We start from the raw sequence: 21,717 nt of genomic DNA, 5'->3' as shown, positions 1-21,717 counted from the left end.
AGATATGCGAAATCTTGTTAGACTCCGTCTTTCTTCAAATTTTTTAACAATATTAAGATATTTTTCACAACCAAAATTTGATTTAAAGGTAACATATGTGCATAGTTTTCCTTCTGAGTGAGTTTTGAGATTTTTTTCCCAATCTTTCAACATGGCATTTCTTAGTTTTCTTTTGTCAATTGGTTTAACCCTGTCTGAGGATATTTGATAATTATTAATCAGTGAAAGAAGTTTTTCAGATGACATATACCACGATGGTTTCTTTGCCTCATACAATTTCTTTGATTCTATAAATGCATTATATAACAATGGAAAGTTAGTGTCTGATTTTTCTAGTCTGTAATAATATTTAGTCATTGCTTTAATCATGTTAAAATATATTGGTAGTCTTCCCAACTCAGTTAATACTGCAAAATTGGTTCTTTTGTTTTGGAGCTCCAAGTACAAATTTACAGAATTTAGTATGAAGTTTCATCCTAGGCTACTGTAAAGGAGCCTGCAGATGCACAAAAATGTATACCCAAATATTTATATGTATTAACACCCTCTAGTTTTACACCATTTAACATAAAATCATATTTGTTAATCAATCTACCTGCCTTGTTGAATATAAGAACCTTTGTTTTGTTTGTATTCACACTTAATACAAGGTATATACATGCCAGTGAAAAAGACGTCAATATGCCAGATAACAAACGACATGACCGAATGTACTGTTTTTTTCCAAACTGTATTTAAAAAAAAAAGGTCATTGTTTAGAATACAAATTAGTTCATTTCTTATAAACAACGACACCTTTCCATGTTCAAAGAAAGGGTACTATCAAAGTTGAGGAGTATAAGTACTTTCAACGTGGCCCTTTATGGATGTAACGACAAAAATCATTGTCGTAGAAAGTTTATTTATATGCTTGTACGAGGTTTGTACACATGTGGACACAGCTCAGAGTTGATAGTACTGAATGAAAAGCGTTGTAAAAATTGAGTCGGTATACATTTTGAATTTTATCAGTATTTAATATGATGCAAATTAACTTTCTATATTTGTTTATATGTGGGCAAGGACTAACATGTCTAATCAAAAGGACTTTGTTGGCTTAACAACAGCAGTATTTTTATGACATTTTATATTAATATGTGTGTTGTCTATAAATTGAAAAAAAGCTACATTTTGTAAAATTTCACTAATTCCGGAGTTTTGTGTTAGATTGTATTGACTACGATAAGTGAACAAAACAAACAGACATAAAAGACAAAAAGTCAAAAATAGGGGTACAGCAGTTGGCATTGTGTTATAATCTTAATCATATAAAGGTTGTACAACATAAACAAATACAAATAGAATAGTCAATTTAGAAATTATTTAGAAACTAAGGTTCCAACTCCCTCAGGCAGAGTTATGATGAATATGGCTATTTATTTTAGGTATTTTTGACATATACCTCTTCAACGGTTGCGGTACTAATACATCTTCGGATTTCAATTGTTTGTCTTTGAGCGTTCTTGATGAAGGTAAATTTAGAAAAGCGCTTCGGACGCAAGAAATTATCAAGCGTGTTGTTTTCAATGTTTACCTCACTGGGTCGATACCTCTGCTGCTGGACTGTCAGTCCCCGAGGGTATCATCAGCTCAGTAGTCAGTATATCGGTACTTACATGATTTAAAAAACTTAACAACAATTGTCATCCGTTTATAAGTTTATAAATTATTTAGAAACTAAGGTTTCAACTCCCTCAGGCAAAGTTGGCTTTAAATGAATTTGGCTATTTATTTTAGGTATTTTTGACATATAGCTCTTCAACGGTTTCGGTACTTATACATCTTCGGATTTAAAATGCTTGGCTTTCAGCGTTCCTGATAAAAGTAAATCCAGAAAAGCGCTTCGGACGCAAGAAATTATTAAACGTGGTGTTTTCCATTTATTTCTACCAATTGTACTCTTGCTTTTAAGTTATGTTTTTTTAATATTTATTATCATATTTATAAACACTTTTTTTCGGTTTTGCCTTTTTTATACCAAATAATATCAAAAAATACCCTCTTGTTTCAAAGACCAGTCATTTCTTCTACCTATACCAAACCTATTACAACTAAAAATTTTAAATTACAAACACGTTTTGCAAGATCTTAGTATTGACGACTTCAAGTCGAAACCTCCTGATTGCACTTGTGCTAGTTCCCAATTCACATATAATCCGGCTGGCCATGTTATTACCGGTGACCTCAACATTGTTAATAACACTTCACTACGAAATGTGTTATCGAAAGGTCCAAAATATCATGGGCCGAAATCCATCAATTGGAAATACAACTTTAAAATTTTGATGGATTCAGTCCAAGATTATGCCAGGCAATGGGCTAAGTGTGAGAAGGAAGATGTAGACATGGTTTCCGAATGGATTAAAGCAGTGCGGTCGTTGATACAAATCAGAATTAAGAAACTGTCAATGCCCTTGCTACGTCAACCTTTAAAAACCCTAATATTTCAAAACACTTATCCTACCTTCATGACAAATATGTTGTTGTCCCCGCAGATAAAGCCCCAAACAACATCGTTTGTGTGTGTAAAACTCATTACATTAACTGCTTGATAAACGAATTAGGTATTGACAATTCACTTGGAAACCCAACATATACCCTCACGACACTTACCAAAGAAGAAATCCTGGATAATCATAGGTGTATTCGATGTTCCTTTGGAATTTCAACCAAAGATGATGAACTGGATCTTCCATCACTGTATTGGACACCTAAACTGCACAAGTGTTTTTACAAACAACGGTATATTGCTGGGTCTTCCAAGTGCTCCACGAAACCTCTATCTAAATTATTGACATCTATTTTATTAGCAATCAAAGACGGGCTTCAAAGTTATTGTGTAACTGCCTATTCTAGAGGGGCGTGAATCAGATGTGGATACTTAAAAAATTCCAAAGATCTTTTAGAGGACATACATCTTACTCTCTTTCATCTTGTAATAGTATTAAAACATTTGAGTTTTCTACACCTTATACAAGTATTTCACATTCCAAACTAAAAGACAAATTGAAAAAGTTGGAATTGCTTTGTTTCATAAAAAAAAATGGCCAACGAAGATACAGGTATCTTGTCTTAGGAAGGGTTAAATCCTACTTTGTAAAGGATCCATCTGATTCAAACAAAAAATTCTCTGGAACTGACATTATCTAGATGCTTGATTTTTTGATTGACAACATATTTGTAACGTTCGGAGGATTTCATCAGAATATCGGCAATCCAATGGGAACGAATTGTGCCCCTCTTCTTGCCGACTTGTTTCTTTATTATTATGAGGCTGACTTCACACAGGAACTTATTAGAAAGAAATATAAGAAGTTAGCAATATCCTTTAACTCTACTTTCCGCTATAGATGATGTTCTTTCACTAGCTTTCCAATTGTGAACTTTCCATCTCTAATTAGCAACATTCCAGCAGCACCTGCATACGGTGTATATATCTCCCAATTGATACGATATTTTCGTGCTTGCATTTCATATCATGATTTTCTTGATAGAGGGTTGTTGCTCACAAGGAAGCTATTAAATCAAGAGTTCTAAATTGGGAAGTTGAAAACATCTCTTCGTAAATTTTTCAGACGCCATCACGAGTTGGTTGACCATTATGGAATAACCGTTTCACAAATGATATCGGATATGTTCCTTGCTTCGTAACTTCAATCCCCTTCCCTTTCATAAATGTGAACTACCGAATTAGACTATTTACCGGATTTGTTATCTCATAAGCAACACGACGGGTGCCACATGTGGAGCTGGATTTGCTTACCCTTCCGAAGCACTTGAGATCATCCCTAGTTTTGGTGGGGTTCGTGTTCTTTATTCGTTAGTTTTCTATGTTGTGTCATGTTTACTATTGTTTGTATGTTTGTCCTTTTCAGTTTTAACCATGGCGTTGTCAGTTTATTTTCGTTTTATGAGTTTATGTTCCTCTGGTATCTTTCGTTCCTCTTTTATTGCAGATCCATCCACGATTTTAGCAGCTTTAGAAAAATAAAAATAAAATGTCAACGAATTATAGAATTTGAAGCATTAAATTGTAAGCTTAATTTGAATTTAAATATTTTTCTAGAAAAAAAACCTTTCAAAACTACTGCTTTTAGCAACCAATTTCTTCAAATAACTGTTGTGAAAGATCATGAAATAACATGATTCGATTTTTTTTTAACTTTTCAACCCATCGGGAAAATAACAGTTGTTATCAATTAGTCCTTTTCAGTGCATGTTGGCTTTTGAAAAGCTGTTCAGTGTTGTTTTCCACCCAAAGTTGATGTATTAATCGGTTTTGGTTTGTGATCTAGATTTGACTCAGTTAAATCAATCTATGACTGCTGAACAGTGGTATACTACTATTGCCTACTTTAAATATGAAAAAAAACCAATAAAGAGGATATTCCAAAAATGCAGCAAACTCAGCAACCAAGGGCTTGACGCAACAACAAAAAATCATGAACATAAGTTAGTTTTTATGACATTCTTCAATTTCAGCTGAGACATTTAGTTAAGAAATATCAACGGGTTGGTTTTTCATATTGGTTTATGCCTTTGTACACTATATTTATTTTGCTGTTTGTTTTATTGGTTTATTCGATAAGGGATTGGTGCGGTCTATCGAGTTTATTCTCTTATAATGAAAGTTTGCCTTCACATATGAAGTAGTGACATTTGTCACGCATGGAATAGCAGTATTGTAGGTGAACAGTTGTCGTAAATTGTAAATGAAGTTCGGTATTTTTTATTTTTTATTTTTACTTTTTATTTTATTTAATTTTCGAACATTCTTACTATCTGCTATTGAATGGATTTGATTGTTGCCCTTGTCAACGCGTCCATTTACATGTAGTTACAAAACTATTTGATATTTTGATTCATAAAAGAATCGCTGGTAGGTGTTTATGACACCAGGAGTTGAAACTGGGGTTTTTTGTTTTGTTTTTCTTAAAATTTTCTTTTTAATTATTCCAATGTCAGCTGAAGAATTCAACTGTTTGTCCTCACTTATTAACATCGACTCATATAACACACATAACGCATATACAACGTAGTGAACTTAGAACCTACTTTTGAAAAGTTTAAATACCATTTTATGAAAGGTATATTGACGAACCTTCATAGTAAATAGACATTACAAGGATCTATTTTCAGTCGTATGATTAATTTAGCTGTTATGTTAATCATGTATAGGGTTGCAAGATATAATTTCATGCTTATAATATCTGTGTACGCTTCCTATATTAAACATTTGAATTAGGTTTAACTTCTGCAATACCTTATAAAATAACAATTAATTGAAAGCTAGATGACATCAATAGAGGTCGGTCATTTACAAACGTATCGACCATATCGTATACGTTGACGTATCCGCATCTGCAGATATATCAAAAAATATTATGTGATCCTTAGCTTATTAATAAGACCATGCTTCATTTAAAAAAAAATAAGTTGAACCTCTTCTAAACAATCACACATACACTTTCAATATTTGTGATAGTGCTGTTTTGTAAAAACAATAAGGGGTTCTATCAACTACTTTTACAAGCCCTTAAAAGGGAATTAATGTATGTTAGGTACGCGAATATCGTACATAACCCTTAATAATCTAGTTAAAAAAATATTTCAAGATCTTATATGAATAAACGGTGTCTTCCCGATTGTCCCACTTTTTGAAATTACAGGTAAAAAGATAATGAAATTTTGTGGGACAATCGGGAATATGTTTGTGGGACAATTGGGAAGTTTAAATGTGGGACAATTGGGAACTGTTTTTATAATGATTAATTTGTTTTTACAGCGTGTTGCAGTTAGTCAAAGGTTACTAATCAATGTAACTTATAAAATATGAACAAAATCGTTGTCTCATTGACAATCATACCACATCTTCTTATTTCTTATGGAAGTCTGGCTCTTCTTTATAATTGGTGAAGAGTCCTGTTGACTGCAAAAATAATGGGAAAATTGGAAAAACAACTTTTAATAGTGATTCTTGGAAAGGCTGATCTGGAAAAATTCTAGACAGCAGCAAATTTAGAGAAAATAGATTGGGGTACAAGAAATGGTTTTACCAGAAGCATGTGCATCCCATATGAAAAAAAATCTTTCAAATTTCTCAAATATGTATTTTTTCAATCAATTATAACAAAGAAGTTGAAATAATAAGATTTGTGTTCTAAAAAAAGAGAAAATTCCAAAATTGACAAATTGACAGAATGGTCAATTTGACACAAAAAAACAATATTTTTTTATTAAACTTTCTTATATTAACACCTATAATTCTAGTTTTTTTTTTTAAGTTAGATCTATTCAGATTGATCCACTCTATCTTTATTGAAAGTATGAAAAAAAAAAGTTTAATTGTGAAACTGTGATTTTTTTCATGATAATAGCCCAAAAATGGATAACATTTGATGAAAACTGAGAAAATCATCAGAATTGGGTACTTTCAAATGACTGTAGCAAAAATAAGTGCACCACCATATGATTTTCGTCACCAATTATTTTTCTAGAGTCATATATAAACCCAAAAATCAGGTTCAGAAAAAAAGTTTTTATTCAAGACCTTAAAAGATCTATTTCATAAATCAGAAATATTATATTTTTTTAATCAAAAGTGTATCAATCTAATGATTTAAAAAACATTTTTTTTTTATACTTTTATAAAATAATATTAAATATGATTAATTCTTGTTTATTTAGCAAAACAAACAACAGTCACCTTGTTTTTTTAAGAACATTTTACTACATAAAATAATGTGGGACAATCAGAACTTTTCATGTGGGACAATCAGAACTCTAAAATTTTAAAAAGTGGGACAATCGGGAATAAACCGAATAAACACCCCCAAAAATCAAATTTACTTCTTATATTGTACATGTAAGGAACTTTGAATAATGATTTTATCATAAAAGGTAATAGAAAAGTACTGAGTATCACTCTATTTGTCAACTAACAATCTGGTACTACGTGAGAACAAGTTCATACACAAACAAACGATTTTACCGTATTTACTCCTATTATGCATGTTAACTGTCCAAACTATCCGGAATATCTTTAAAAGTAGGGTTACATATTCCACAAAAACTCGATATTTCCTATTTGTTTTGTAAATTTCTGCATTAGAAATTAATCGGTCGACCATTATATGCATTATTGAAAGTACATAAAATTAAAGCTAGGGATCATATACTGTTTTTGGTATATCTACAGATGCGGATACGTCAACGTATATGATACGGTTGATACGTTTTTAAATGACCGTCCTCTAATAGAAACATGAATTGTAATACAAGATACCGTATATATATAGTTATATGTGTTTTCTAATTTCACTTCTGATGATTTACGCAGGACCATTCATTAGTAAATCTATTCATCTTTTTAAGCAAAATTTTTCAAAATCAAACAATCAATTAACGAATAGAATATGTTGTTCAATATATATTATCACACATCATCATACACCTATGTTTAATTCTAAACAGTAAGTGACATGATTGATATCTGGATTTTATACCAGACAACGAGCAATAAACGACAATTTTTGTGCAGATTCAAAACTGAATTTTATAGCATTCAACAGTAATTGTTTACCCTTAAATATATTGATTTGCTGCATTTAAATATTAAACTGTATTGTGAAACTGCAACAACAAGAGTCGTATAAAGACCTATGTTGCCTGGTATAAAATATAGCGTCGTAGATAGCAGGATTGAAACTTAAGTATATGCGCCAGACGTGCGTTTCGTCAACAAAAGACTCATCACTGACGCTCGAATCTAAATGTGTAATACCACCATTGATTTTCCCCTATTGGTCTTTGTTAAATTTGCACTTTTCCAAAAATGGTGCAGAATTTATATTTGTTTCAAATAAAGAAATAGTTGGCATCAGTAAAGTTTAATCCTGTCAAGTACTACTTAAAACAAATCACATAACATTGCATAGTATATAAGAAAATAACCATCACTGGAAGTTAACCAATCAAATTTTCCCCTCTTTGAACCTGTGTACAGGCTTTAGTAACCATGTAACCTGCAGTTTCCAAAATATTCTATAGAAACCCCAAATAAAAAAAGTGCATTGAAAAGCCCAAGATATATGTTGATGACCCTATTCACGTTTGCAACCGGATGTGACGTACTATTATTTGGTGGTATTACACCTTATATAGTTAAAACGGCCAAATAAGATACAAAGTTGAAGGGCATTGAAAATGTGATGACAAATAAATTTTGATAACTCTTTCGGAAACATTTTTTTTGTTAAATACGTGTTTTTGATTTCATTTTGTAAACACTTCTCATATACATTTTAAATGTCATTACTTATTATTACAACAGTGTTAAACGTTTTAATCGGCTTAGTACAAAATCGATGTAAGTGCCAATTTAAACTATACTCAGAGATCTAATTATAACATTGGTACGATAACCCTAACTTATAAGTTTGATTAAAGGTTTGATTGTCTTTTTATTTATATGCCCCACCTACGATAGTAGAGGGGCATTATGTTTTCTGATCTGTGCCTCCGTTCGTCCGTCTGTGCGTCCGTGCGTCCGTTCGCTTCAGGTTAAAGTTTTTGGTCAAGGTAGTTTTTAAAGAAGTTGAAGTCCAATCAACTTGAAACTTAGTACACATGTTCCCCATGATATGATCTTTCTAATTTTAATGCCAAATTATAGTTTTGACCCCAATTTTATGGTCCACTGAACATAGAAAATGATAGTGTGAAGTTCAGGTTAAAGTTTTTGGTCAAGGTAGTTTTTGATGAAGTTAAAGTCCAATCAACTTGAAACTTAGTTCACATGTTTCCTATGATATGATCTTTCTAATTTTAATTCAAAATTAAAGTTTTGACCCCAATTTCACGGTCTACTGAACATAGAAAATGGTAGTGCGAGTGGGGCATCCGTGTACTATAGACACATTCTTGTTTGGTTTTATTTTCTTAAACTTTTTTCTTTTAATAACACATGAATGTTCAGCTAAATTACATAAAATTGAAGCTATGTTTTTGTTTCTTCATCAACACCTCTTTGATCATTACTGATCGAAGTTTTGCATTTCAAAGTTAAAAACAGTTTCATCTGATAAATGGTCAAGTCAATTTAGTTTTGATTCTTGTAAATCCAACTTAAATGATTCAGAGCTGGACCAATTTGAATTTTCAAAGATATCAAAATTATATTCACTTTGTAAATATTTCAAGAAAAGCTCAATGTTGACATGAATATCAATAACGTGATCATTTGTATAAATATCCTGTTTACAAAACTTTGAATTTTTCGAAAAACTAAGGATTTTCTTATCCCAGGCATAGATTACCGTAGCCGTATTGGGCACAACTTTTTGGAATTTTGGATCCCCAATGCTCTTCAATTTTGTACTTGTTTGGCTTTATAAATATTTTGATATGAGCGTCACTGATGAGTCTTATTTAGATGAAACGCGCGTCTGGCGTACTAAATTATAATCCTGGTACTTTTGATAACTATTTAAATGATCTGATAAATAATTAAACTCATGAGTTTTAAAATATTCGACCGAGGAAAAAAGACTTTCGCTTACAATAGCATTGTCTTTACTCTACCCCACTTGAACCATTGCTTGTCATACAAGTGAATTTCCCCATTAAATCACCAATATATCTACTATTTAGTATCCGTAGGCTTGACGATGTAGATAAATCTAGTAAATTGATACCCTTTCTTAGTGAACTTAAAATGGAAAACCTAAATTTCAACAGTTCAAATACCTTTTTTTTGTAACAAAAAAAATGAAAAAGCTAGATTTAAATGTACCAGAGAGACATGAGAAAGATCCATTTTTAGGAAAAGAACTACGGTATGTTTTGACATTGTTTGCAATAAGGCACAAATTTTATATGTTTACTTTAAAGGTATGTATCTCTTGATCGATGACTTAGAATTATGACGAATAAAGAAGATTAAAATGATATCAGCACTGAGAAATAAAGTGTACATTTTTATGATATAATAGAGATAAACAATGATAAAGTAATGCCAGTAACGATACTGCTCAATTTATTGTTTTCTAAATACAATGATACATTTCAAATGCAGAGGCTGGATTTTAACGACATTCACTGCTTATGATGGTCTTTCACGATGAGCTATATTTACATTTAAAAGATATTATTTGTTTAACTGTATTTTCTAGAAAAATACATTCAAATACACGATGTTTTATGTTCAATATTTATCGAAATAACTGCGTTTAAAAGCTTGTAATATTGAAATATAAAATATCTTAAATCTCTGCTGCATATTGATAAAAAAAAGATTGAAGTACAAATATAAGGATGTATCGAGGCTCCAATTTTTAAAGCGTTCAACAAAGTCCCTAAGGTGGTATGGGTGTCTTTTGCCACCTTTGATTGTAATAAAAAGAGAACAAGATTTTCAATCAAGTAAGTAAAATTTGATGCAGGAATGCAGATAACTGATATGAATTTCTAATTAATAACTTATAAATATTGATATCTTTACAAGTGTAGGTTATTTAATGTAGATTCTAAATGTTTTTAACTTGGCATTTAAGGGGGTGTAACTATAAGCAGTATATTTTCTGAAGGAATGTACATGTTTTAGCAGGACAAAGTACGGTGACCCTATGTGTCTTTTGATTTTCTCAAAGCATTTGCAAATATTATTTTACAATTCTATATTTGGTTTAGATTCTAATTACATAATGATGCTTTTTCCTGTATAATCCATACAAAATGTGTCATTTTGTCAGACCTGTAGCTTGAGAAAATGTGCGATGACTTATTATTTTTATTATATAACTTGAATAATATATATCAATAGATACTACGTTTTGGCAAAGTATGAACAAATTCTAATATTTTTTTTGGACTACCATACCACCTTATCATGGTACGATATCCCAAAATATTATTTTCAAATGTTCGGTTTGCTCTTGGTACATGAACAGAAATATGTCTTTTCGGGAATAAAAAATGGTCATGTCTTGTCTGTGCAGGTTAAATATTTTGATAAAGCAGGTATCGTTTTTTTTATATTTTTTTCCAACTTTAATTTAAAAGGTACACGTATTTCGTATTTCGCGATCTACTCACATTCAATGTTTTCATCGAGATAAGGTCCATTAAAATATGTTATAGTAATTTAATTTCAAAAGTGCAGAGTTAAAAGTGTTCTATATTGAAAAAAAAATATATTTGATTGCATTAGAAAACGTGGGTTGCAGCAGCGTGCTTACAGAAAAAGAAAAAGGATTGAGAAGTTAAGGATCACAACATTTCGTCTTTTCTGTTTGTTTCAAATGGTATCTCTTCTCCTAGGAATATTTGGTGAAGGAAAGGAATAAATAAAGGCAACAGTAGTATACCGCTGTTCAAAACTCATAAATCCATGGACAAAAAACAAAATCGGGGTAACAAACTAAAACCGAGGGAAACGTATCAAATATAAGAGAAGAACAACGACACAACACCGAAACGCAACACACACAGAAACGGAACAAGCATCAGACAAAATCCCACCAGAAAAACAAATATAACATCAAAATCCGGACTTCTCTTGAACTGAATTTTAAATGTGCGTATTGTTATGCGTTTACTTTTCTACACTGGCTAGAGGTATAGGGGATGGTTGAGATCTCATAAACATGTTTAACCCCGCCGCATTTTTGCGCCTGTCCCAAGTCAGGAGCCTCTGGCCTTTGTTAGTCTTGTATTATTTTAATTTTAGTTTCTTGTGTACAATTTGGAAATTAGTATTGCGTTCATTATCACTGAACTAGTATATATTTGTTTAGGGGCCAGCTGAAGGACGCCTCCGGGTGCGGGAATTTCTCGCTACATTGAGGACCTGTTGGTAATCTTCTGCTGTTGTTATTTATATGGTCGGGTTGTTGTCTCTTTGACACATTCCCAATTTCAATTCCCAATTTTTTATGCAAATGAAAAATAATCCAATATAAAGGCGAGAAAAACCAACTCTAATGTACTGTCGTTTTCCGAACTTATTTCAATACAACTGGTCATTGTAAAGTATACAAATCGGTGCATTTCTTTTATAAATGTACACCTATCTGTGACCAAAAAGTCTGTTACTGAAATTTTAAAGAGGTATCATCACTTTTACCTTGCCCATTATTACTGTAACGAGAAAATTAATTGTAGTTGTCAGTTTATTTTATATGTCTAATACATTTTGAATTTTATCAATATTTTGAAATAATATACATGCATATAATATTTGAGATTTCAATTCGTACATCTGTTCACCTTTGGGTCAGCACTTAGATGTATACGAAAGAAATTAGTGCGCTTAACAACAGTAGTATTTTTATTTGTTAACGATGTTGTTTAAATTGTTTTTTTCGATTTGTGAGAAGAAGTTATGTGTATGGTTTTTCTCATACGGTTCATTATAAAACGTTGTTCCAATAGATCACTTTCGAGTTCTTCCTTTACCGGAAAAAAAATTCGTCAATCATGCGAGCCTTTATGACGTCCTTTGCCAGATAGAGGAGATCGACTGTATCCCTGTACTTTTAACGTTCATCAAGCGTCTTAGTGATCGTCATTGTGCAGTATAAACTAGAAATAATATTTATTCTGGTGGAACTTAATCACAATTCCCTAATAACAGTAGTGCTGATTGTCAACTATGAGAATTCAATTTGCCGAACAATTCGTGCTAAACAACATCATAGTTTTCCAACCCTTCGCTCAGTATTGGAACGTAAGTGATAACGCCCCTAAACGCACGAATGGTGTTCACTAAAACCAAAGTTTTCGACGGAAATGCATCGAGCTCGAAAGTTGTCTATTGCATTACTCATGAATTCGAATTGGCACCTAAGACCCAACATTAGTAAACAACGATCCATTTTTCGTTGATCATTTTCATATCAACATGCCATATAAAACCCCAAGAAGATCCTTGAAATTTGAACTAAACAAAACAGAGTTATGGCTGTTTGAGGTCTGTTGAGCTATGTGAGTTTCGTTCCTTTACATTCATAGAAAACAGACACAATCATGTAGTTCAGACATTTCAGTAGGCGGAATAAATTTATAAGAAAGTGTTTCTAAAACAGCAAGTATTATATTGCATTTAATTGTTTTCTTTTTAATCAAAATAAATCACATCGTTAGACCAGTTTAACTATTTCGTACAACAGCATTTTTTTAATTTGAACAAACTGTCCAATCTCTGTCCTATATGTTCTCTTATTTATTTGTATTGTAGTCCTGCAATGTTATGTTGTCATTTTAATGTAATATTATCGGTTTTAGTTTGCAACCTGGATATGTTCTCTCTCATTAAGTTGAACATATCTGACGTCATCTGTAAAACAGATATTTCATAACTGTCAATCAACTCGTAATGGTGTCCGAGACATTTTCGAAGGGTTAATTTCAACTTTACAGTTTGGAACTTTTAGTTTAATAGCTAACTGATGTTTATACTGCTTACCAGGTTGAAGAGCAGCTTAGCAAATTGGTATTTGGTGCAAAGCAGCTTCGTCTTTAGTTTTCTGTGTTGTGTATTTTATACTATAATTTGTCTGTTTGTCTTTTTTTCTTTTTTAGCTATGGCGTTGTCAGTTTATTTTCGATTTATGAGTTTAACTGTTTCTCTGGTATTTTTCGCCCCTCTTTTAGGAGTGTGAGCAAAGAACGGTTAACTTGTAGTAAAAATAATGTGTCTAAATTTCGGTGACACGTCTTCATATGGATTGTAACCTTTTGAACTAAAACATTAAAAAATTGGGGGACAGGGCCTCAAAAAAGCCGTCAAACTGATAAATACTGATAGTTTTGCAATTAAAATAGAAAATAGAAAATATTGATGTATCGCAAGTAGTTTGTATCAAACATAATTTATATGGCTTTATTGACTTTCCTCTTTTTGAATTTATCTTGGAGTTCGATATTTTTGTTACTTCCTTAACGACTTCCAATAACCGTGGATGTATTTTTGAAAGTAATCAAGTGGCATTTTTGTTTCAAAACAAAGCATAGTATAAGAAGTCATCGCAAACAACTAACCTATATCTTGAAAATCACATGGAAAACATACTAGCAATCTGTTGGAGCAAGTCATTGATTTTCTGTATCACTATCATTCGTATCTCTATTATTTTGTTAAGTATGGTAAACATTTTGTTTTGAATTGAATCAAATGTTAAACTCTATGTAAATTAATAAGACAGCCGATTACTGAAGACAACTGAAAAGCTTACATTCTAATATTTCTGATTGTTTTGGTACATATTGTAATCAAATGGACAGAAATTCTTGAAACCTTTCCTTTAGACTAATAATCATTTCTATATATAGCGAAGCGTTCGAATTTGTCTTCCTATGGAACACATATATACATATCTGAATAATCGGAGAAGCAGTTCGTCGCGAAAATTACCCTCATTTTTTTTAAAAAACTTAACGGTAATGTAAACATTTAGTAATAGTACCTACAATGACAATTAATAATCTATCTGTGTTATTCTTAACGACTTTGACTGGCAGCTAAACCCTCGCGCGGTCGGTTATTAACAATGGCCATACTATTTGCCTTTGTATACCTGTACTTTTTATCATTTGATCAGACATTTAAAGACAATTTTCATTGTCCTTGTAGATACATCATAAAGATATTTAAAAACCCAGTCTATTATCGTTGATTCATCATAGGAAGACCCTAGTTTCAGAAATAAACGATTACAAGGATATATGTTTAGAAATAAATAGTTCACAGAGAACAGACAGAAAAAAAAATTAATATTCATGTGTATCGGTTGGTATATGTTAGAGAAAAGATCACCTTGAAATCCTGATTGAAATTTAATATTCACAATAGACAATGCTTACAAGAAAGGTAAGCAATTTCCATATTCTTCGTTTTAATGACATTTGATCAATTTGCCAGAACTTTAACCTGTTCGGTTTGGTATATATATATGCAAGTGAAAAATAATTCAATATAAAGGCGAGAAAACCCAACTAATGTACTGTCGTTTTCCTAACTGTATTTCAATACAACTGGTCATTGTTAAGTATACAAATCAGTGCATTTCTTTTATAAATGTACACCTTTCTGTGACAAAAAAAAACTGCTACTGAATTTTTGAAGGGGTATCACCACTTTCACCTTGCCCCTTATTAATGTAACGAGAAAATGAATCATAATTGTAAGTTTATTTTATATGTTGGTACACTTGTGGACACAGCTAAAGGTAGAAATAACTTGTTTGAATACCATTGTAACGATTGAGTCTGGATACTTTTTGAATGTTATCAATATTTGAAATAATATACATGCATATAATATTTGAGATTTCAATTCGGACATCTGTTTACCTTTGTGTCAGTACGAAATAAATTAGTGTGCGTAACAACAGTAGTATTTTTATTTGTGAACTATCTTGTTTAAAGGGTTTTGCGATTTCTGAGAGGCAGTTATGTATATGTTTTTTTTCTCTTACGGTTCATTATTGAACTTTTCCCTCCAAAAGACCACTTTCGAGTTCTTTTCATCGAAAAAAAAACCTGGTTAATTATATGCGCGCCTTTACGACGTCATTTACCAGATTGCTTGTATCCCTGCACTATCAACGTTCATCAAGCATCTTATTAATCGTCATTGTGTAGGATGAAATAGAAATAATATTTACTCTGTAGGAACTTAATCACCATTCCCTACTGACAGTAGTGCTCATTGTCAACTTTGAGAATTCAATTTGCCGAATAATTCCTGCAATATAGCGTTATAGTTTTCCACCCATTCACTCAATATTGGAAAGGAAGTAATGACGCCTCTTAACGCACGAATGATGTTCACTTAAACAAAGGTTTTGACAGAAATGCATCGAACTCGAAAGTTGTCAAATGCATCACTCAAATTCGAATCGGCACCTAAGACACAATATCCATATTTCGCTGATCATATTCATATATATATGCAATATAAACCCCAAAGAGATCCCTGAAATTTGAATAAAAACAGAACAGAGTTATGGCCGTTTTAGGTCTGTTGGGCTATGTGAGTTTCGTTCCTTTACATTCATATATCGAAAAATAACACAATTATGAATTTCTGACATTTCAGTAGGCAGAATATATCTATAAGAAAGTGTTTCTAAGACAGCAAGTATTATGTTGCATTTAATTGTTTTCAGTTTAATTAAAGTAAATCACATTTTATGGAAAATAATTGTTTCAAATGGATATAGAATACACTATATCAATACTTTATACTACTGTTATTATGAACATAACGCAAATCGATTCATTCAAATTACCTTATATTTCATGTTTAAATGCATGCTGTCCGCTTTTAAATCTTAATTTCATACTTAATACATACCAATGAATTAATATCAGAACATTAATACAAAATACAGGAAAGAATGTTCAATGCAGTGACATACTTATTTGTACGCATACCACCTGGTTTAAACCGTACCATGTTCCTCTTTAAATCACTGAAACAGACGCCCACATCTCATGGTAAACATGTTGTGAACATAAGAAATAACTGGTTTCAAAGTTGTATGTATACATGTTAAAGTGAATTTGTTAGATAAGATGAGAAAGATAAGATATTTTTATTCCAATTTAAGGGCCTATGAAAACTTGTATGATAACCTGAGTTATAATTCATTAGTCATAATTTGTTTCATTTAGATATGGCTTTGTCGACTGTAGCTAAAGAGCAGGACAATTTCTTACGATACGCAATCCTGATAGTAGATCATTCAAAAGAGGCATTGCAAGATCTGATTGAATTAAATCTAAGAAACAAACATCTTTCATTCGAAGAATTCCTAAACCAAAATCAACATGAAATCTACCATTTATGCTATGATTCAAAATGTTGTCAGTGTCACACTTCACCACCGAGAAGAAAACGAATCATATATCCTTCTCAGTTGGAGTTGTTGTTGGAGAAACACAACAAGTTACCATGTCATAAAACAACAAATTGTAACGATTTCTGCTGCAGTAAATCAAAAGTTGGTATTACTACAGACGTTTTAGATATATCACTTGTAAGATGTTTATTAGTGAATTGTTGTTTAGATGTATTTTGGTTCACATGTTTAACCGCTCAAGGGCAAACATTAGAACAATTCCTCAATTTGAACAAGCACATCATTTATCATCTCTGGAAAAACAACCAACAGTGTTGCCAGTGTCCAGCAGGATTCATTTTCCCACGTGATTATCAAGTTATCACTGAAAATGAATGGAGGGGTATGTTCAATTCCGTCTTGTTGCCTTGTATCATCGACAGAAAGAGAACATCAACCGGAACAACCAGTGTTTGTTCCGTTGCAGCAAGACCCGGAATAGATGTTACAGATATCCATCCCGAAATTCAAGGACTGATTCTAAAATGGTGCTGCTCAGTGAGAAACAGTGTCGAAAAATTAGCCGAATTTAGAAATATAAACTTTGGTCATGTAACAAACGCCACATTGTCAGATTCCAACTTCAAAATTTTTTCTAAAAAGACCGAGGAGTGGATACTACATATTGCTAGTTATTGTAAAAAAGACAAAATAGTGAAAGATGTTTTAACCAATCTTCATTCAAGGCCTATCGATGCTAGACTATGTTCACACTATCAAAATGTACTCCTTGAGAACATCAACAGAAATGAAGCTTTATATGAGGTAATATTATTAGGTACAAATATATTAATGCTCATGCTATTGGATTTAATTGAATGAAAGATTCGTGACTTTATAACTTTGTAATAATTGTTTGATTTCTAAGAATAATTGTCTTTGTCTTCTGGGAGGTTGTGTAAGGTTCAGGAAAAAATTTGACAAACCTTGTTCGCACTTTAGTAATTGAATATGATTCCTCTATTAAATGATACGAGAAACAAATAACGTACTTCCAGTGACACCTGAAATTAATTTCACATGTCTTAGACTTATTTTACTATAAATGAAGGGAGTGATATGCTCAGTTCTTATTTTTACAAGGTGAATTTTCTCATGGTGAATTGACCGAAAAAACAATTTGACAGGACTTATCTTTGTGTGTGTTGTAGCTTTCCTCGAAATTTAAAACAAGATATGCAATCTCCTATATAGGGAAGTGAAAGTGTCTTCGTAAGGTTTACCAGTGACATTTGAATCCGAAAACTTACATGGCCAAATAAAGTACAAAGTTAAAGAGCAATGACAATCCAAAATTCCTCAATGTTTTGACAAATATAGCTAATAACATTTTTCCTGCACCAGATGCGCATTTCGACAATACATTTCTTTTCAGTGATGCTCGTGGCCAAGAAATTTGATATCCAAAGCTTATATAAAGATTTATAATCTAAAAGGTCCAAAAAGTAAAGCCAAATCCGTGAAAGGAATCAGAGCTTTGGGAGATACGTTCCGTAAATTATAATAATTTCTAGCATTTTGTAACAGTAAATTTTTATAGCACCAACCGTATGTTCACGCCAGTGACGAAGTACTGGCTACGGGGCTGTTGATACTTTCGAGGACTACCAGTACACCAGCAGAGACATCTATTCCTTGGGACGGACAGCCATTTGTTTTTCGAAACATTTGTAAATTTCTGATGTTTTTCTTTACATTATGACCATTTCAATGGTGAACGATATTTAAATATCCGAAACCAAAAGATCACGCTGAAAAGATGCAAAAAATTATAAAATCTTAAGGAAAAAAGAGAAAAAATACAAGCTAATGTAGAGAAATTCAAATGAACTTCTAAACGTCGTCATTTATAAAAAGAAATGAGAGAATATCTGTTAAATTGCTCTTTCATACCTGAATATTTGAAAAAATATTTCTAAATACTTTGCCGTTAATATTCACGCCTCCGGGTGCGGGAATGTCTCGCTACATTGAAGACCTGTTGGTGACCTTCTGTTTTTTCTATGGTCGGGTTGTTTTCTCTTTGACACATTCCCTATTTTCATTCTCAATTTTATGGTTTGTATTTTTTCGTGTCCTTTTTTAAATTTGTTTTTTTATTTAGAGAGACATCGTTTTGTTTAGTTTTTAATATATCAACAATCCCTCGAGGACCTCAAACAGATATCATCGTTTGATTTTCTCTCCTCGACTGGTAACAGTTTGTTGACGTATGCAGCAACTTCAAATTTATTATGTATATCCAATTGCCCAGTTTATGTCAGTTTTTAACAGTATATTTACATACATTTTGTTCCTATACTATATGCAAATAAGAGCTGAAAGCAAAAAAGTAAAAAAACAAATGACAAAAGACAGCAAAAACACAATACAAAACACTAAAGACTGAGCAACACGAACCCCATCCAAAACTAGTTGTAATTTCAATGTGCTCTAGATCAATGAGTAGATTGATCTCAACATATGCATTCGTCGTGTTTCTTATGGTAGTTTGAACCCGGTAATAAGCCTAATTCGGTGAATCACATTCATAAAGTGAAAAGGAGACGGGATTGTAGTTCTGATATTTGGAACATATCCCCTATTTTCTTTGAAATAATGATAGGAAGTACAAGCCATGGAATATCTTATCAACTGTGAAATATACCGTAGACAGGCGCTGTAATTGAAGATACGAGGCTAACTTGATTGTATTTTGTGTATCTTTTATTTCATGTTTGATGGGATAGATGATTGTAACAAACGTCTTTTTCTCGCGTTTAACTGAACTGTGGCATAATCCTCGAACTAATTCATAATTATTTGGAAGTTGGGCTACAAGTTGATGGATTTATGCTATCGATAAACCATTATTCTTTTGCTAAAGATTTAAAAGCACAATACGTTCATAATTGATAGTATAAGTTACAGATATGTTGGAAGTGTATAAATTAGGCAATCGTGAAGGTTTTTTAGCCAATATCTGCTAAATGTTAAGACACTTATTACCAAATAACTCAAATCAAAATTACATTTTGGTGACTTCAATGTTACTGTCCAAGAATTCTGTCTGTTTACTAATGGAAAAATTGCCTAATTTTTCGTTTTCGTTCACTCGTTTAAACATGCTAAGTTTGCCCAAATAAAATGTTATGAATCTCATAAACAAATGCTTATTACAACAAAACTCAGATCAAGTACACATATGGATAATGTCAATCTTATAGTTCTTGAGTAATGTGCCTTTGCATCATTATATGCAAACGGAGGCAACAACTGTGTCACATGGGCACATTTCCCATTCATTTTGTATAAATGCATCTTAAAGTCACATGAAACGAGTGAGTGGTGAAAAATAATGTTTAACCAATGCAAGAATATATCATAAACTTAGTCTTCTGTACACGATTTTCTCATTTTTTACGCAAATATATCGTATAATCGCCAATTTTTTCTTTCTCTTTCTGTCATGGTTTAACAAATATGGCTGCTCATTAAATTCCGTTTTTTGGAAGCCGAAGTTTACCGATTGTCACCTTATAGTAAACAAATAACAAATAACAAAAATCATTGGAATTAAGCACGTGTTCAACATGTACAATCAGATAATTGTTTATTTTAATGACAGATCCATGCATGCGTATTGTGATCACCGGATTTTTATAAGGAAGGTTACGCTTAGGTCACTACGCATATGGAAAATATGCCGGCGAATTGCTTCCTTTCAGGAAGCAAGTAAAAATAAGTAAACTTTTTCTAAATGTGAACAAATTAAAGAATATTCCTCAGAAAAAAGTATATGTACATAAGTTGTATAATGAAAACTATCCATTTAGTTATAACATATGCATATTTATTCTCAATTTGAGGTTTCTTGTGACTTTAATGTTCAATATATTTCAATTTCAGAATATAAAGTTACAACACAGAAATACTAGGAAATCAATTCCGGGACTTGTGGACAAATCATGCAAGATGAGAAAAATGGAAAAACGCATTGATGATCTAGAAGCGTCAAATGCCAAGATTAAAGAGGACATTCACGATATTCATAAACTAGTCAAAGGTATGCATATTCTGTATTATGTAACAACGATTTATCATAAGCTTGATGTGAACACATCGGTTATTCATCATAATACACATGACATGAAAGTTTGATATAGTATGTTTGAACCCATCACACAGTCATGAAGCAATATAATATATGCCATTTAGAGAACCTTGAATGTAGGATTCAGTCGACTTTAATAGATATTAGATACCGTAAATTAATAAAAGTCAGTAAACGAACGATATATAACTGGCTTGGTTATATATTAAAGGCAGCGTTATTCTATGATTTTACTGTAATTTTGCAGACACCTAAACGGTGACGGTAACTTTACTTAATATCGATTGTTATCCGTTTCATTCTTTTTCTCTTGTGTATTATGTTGGTAGGTTTTCATCCACTTCTGGTTTCGATTTTGCCCTGAGTCTATTCTAATCGATGATAAACATTTAAAGTCATGTATCGATTGGACATCATCGTGTAAATGTTTTGCTACACTCTACCCTCACCTTTCATTTAGCAAAATGAATGCTGTTAAACTGAAATGTGGATGAAAAACATATAATCAATTTTCATTAAGATAGATTTAAAAGAGAAATGATCGATGATTTCTTTTTCACGGTGCTACCTCTAGCTAATGAAGAATGTTTAAAAAAGAACAATGACGGTTTGACAAAGCTTTTGTTTTATATTAAAAACTGTTTCTAAATTGAAGCTGCAAAACAAATCATTCATCCTCTT

Source organism: Mytilus trossulus, chromosome 9, assembly GCF_036588685.1.
Source record: "Mytilus trossulus isolate FHL-02 chromosome 9, PNRI_Mtr1.1.1.hap1, whole genome shotgun sequence".
Taxonomy (NCBI): Eukaryota; Metazoa; Mollusca; class Bivalvia; order Mytilida; family Mytilidae; genus Mytilus; species Mytilus trossulus.
This window is presented reverse-complemented; position numbering follows the sequence as displayed.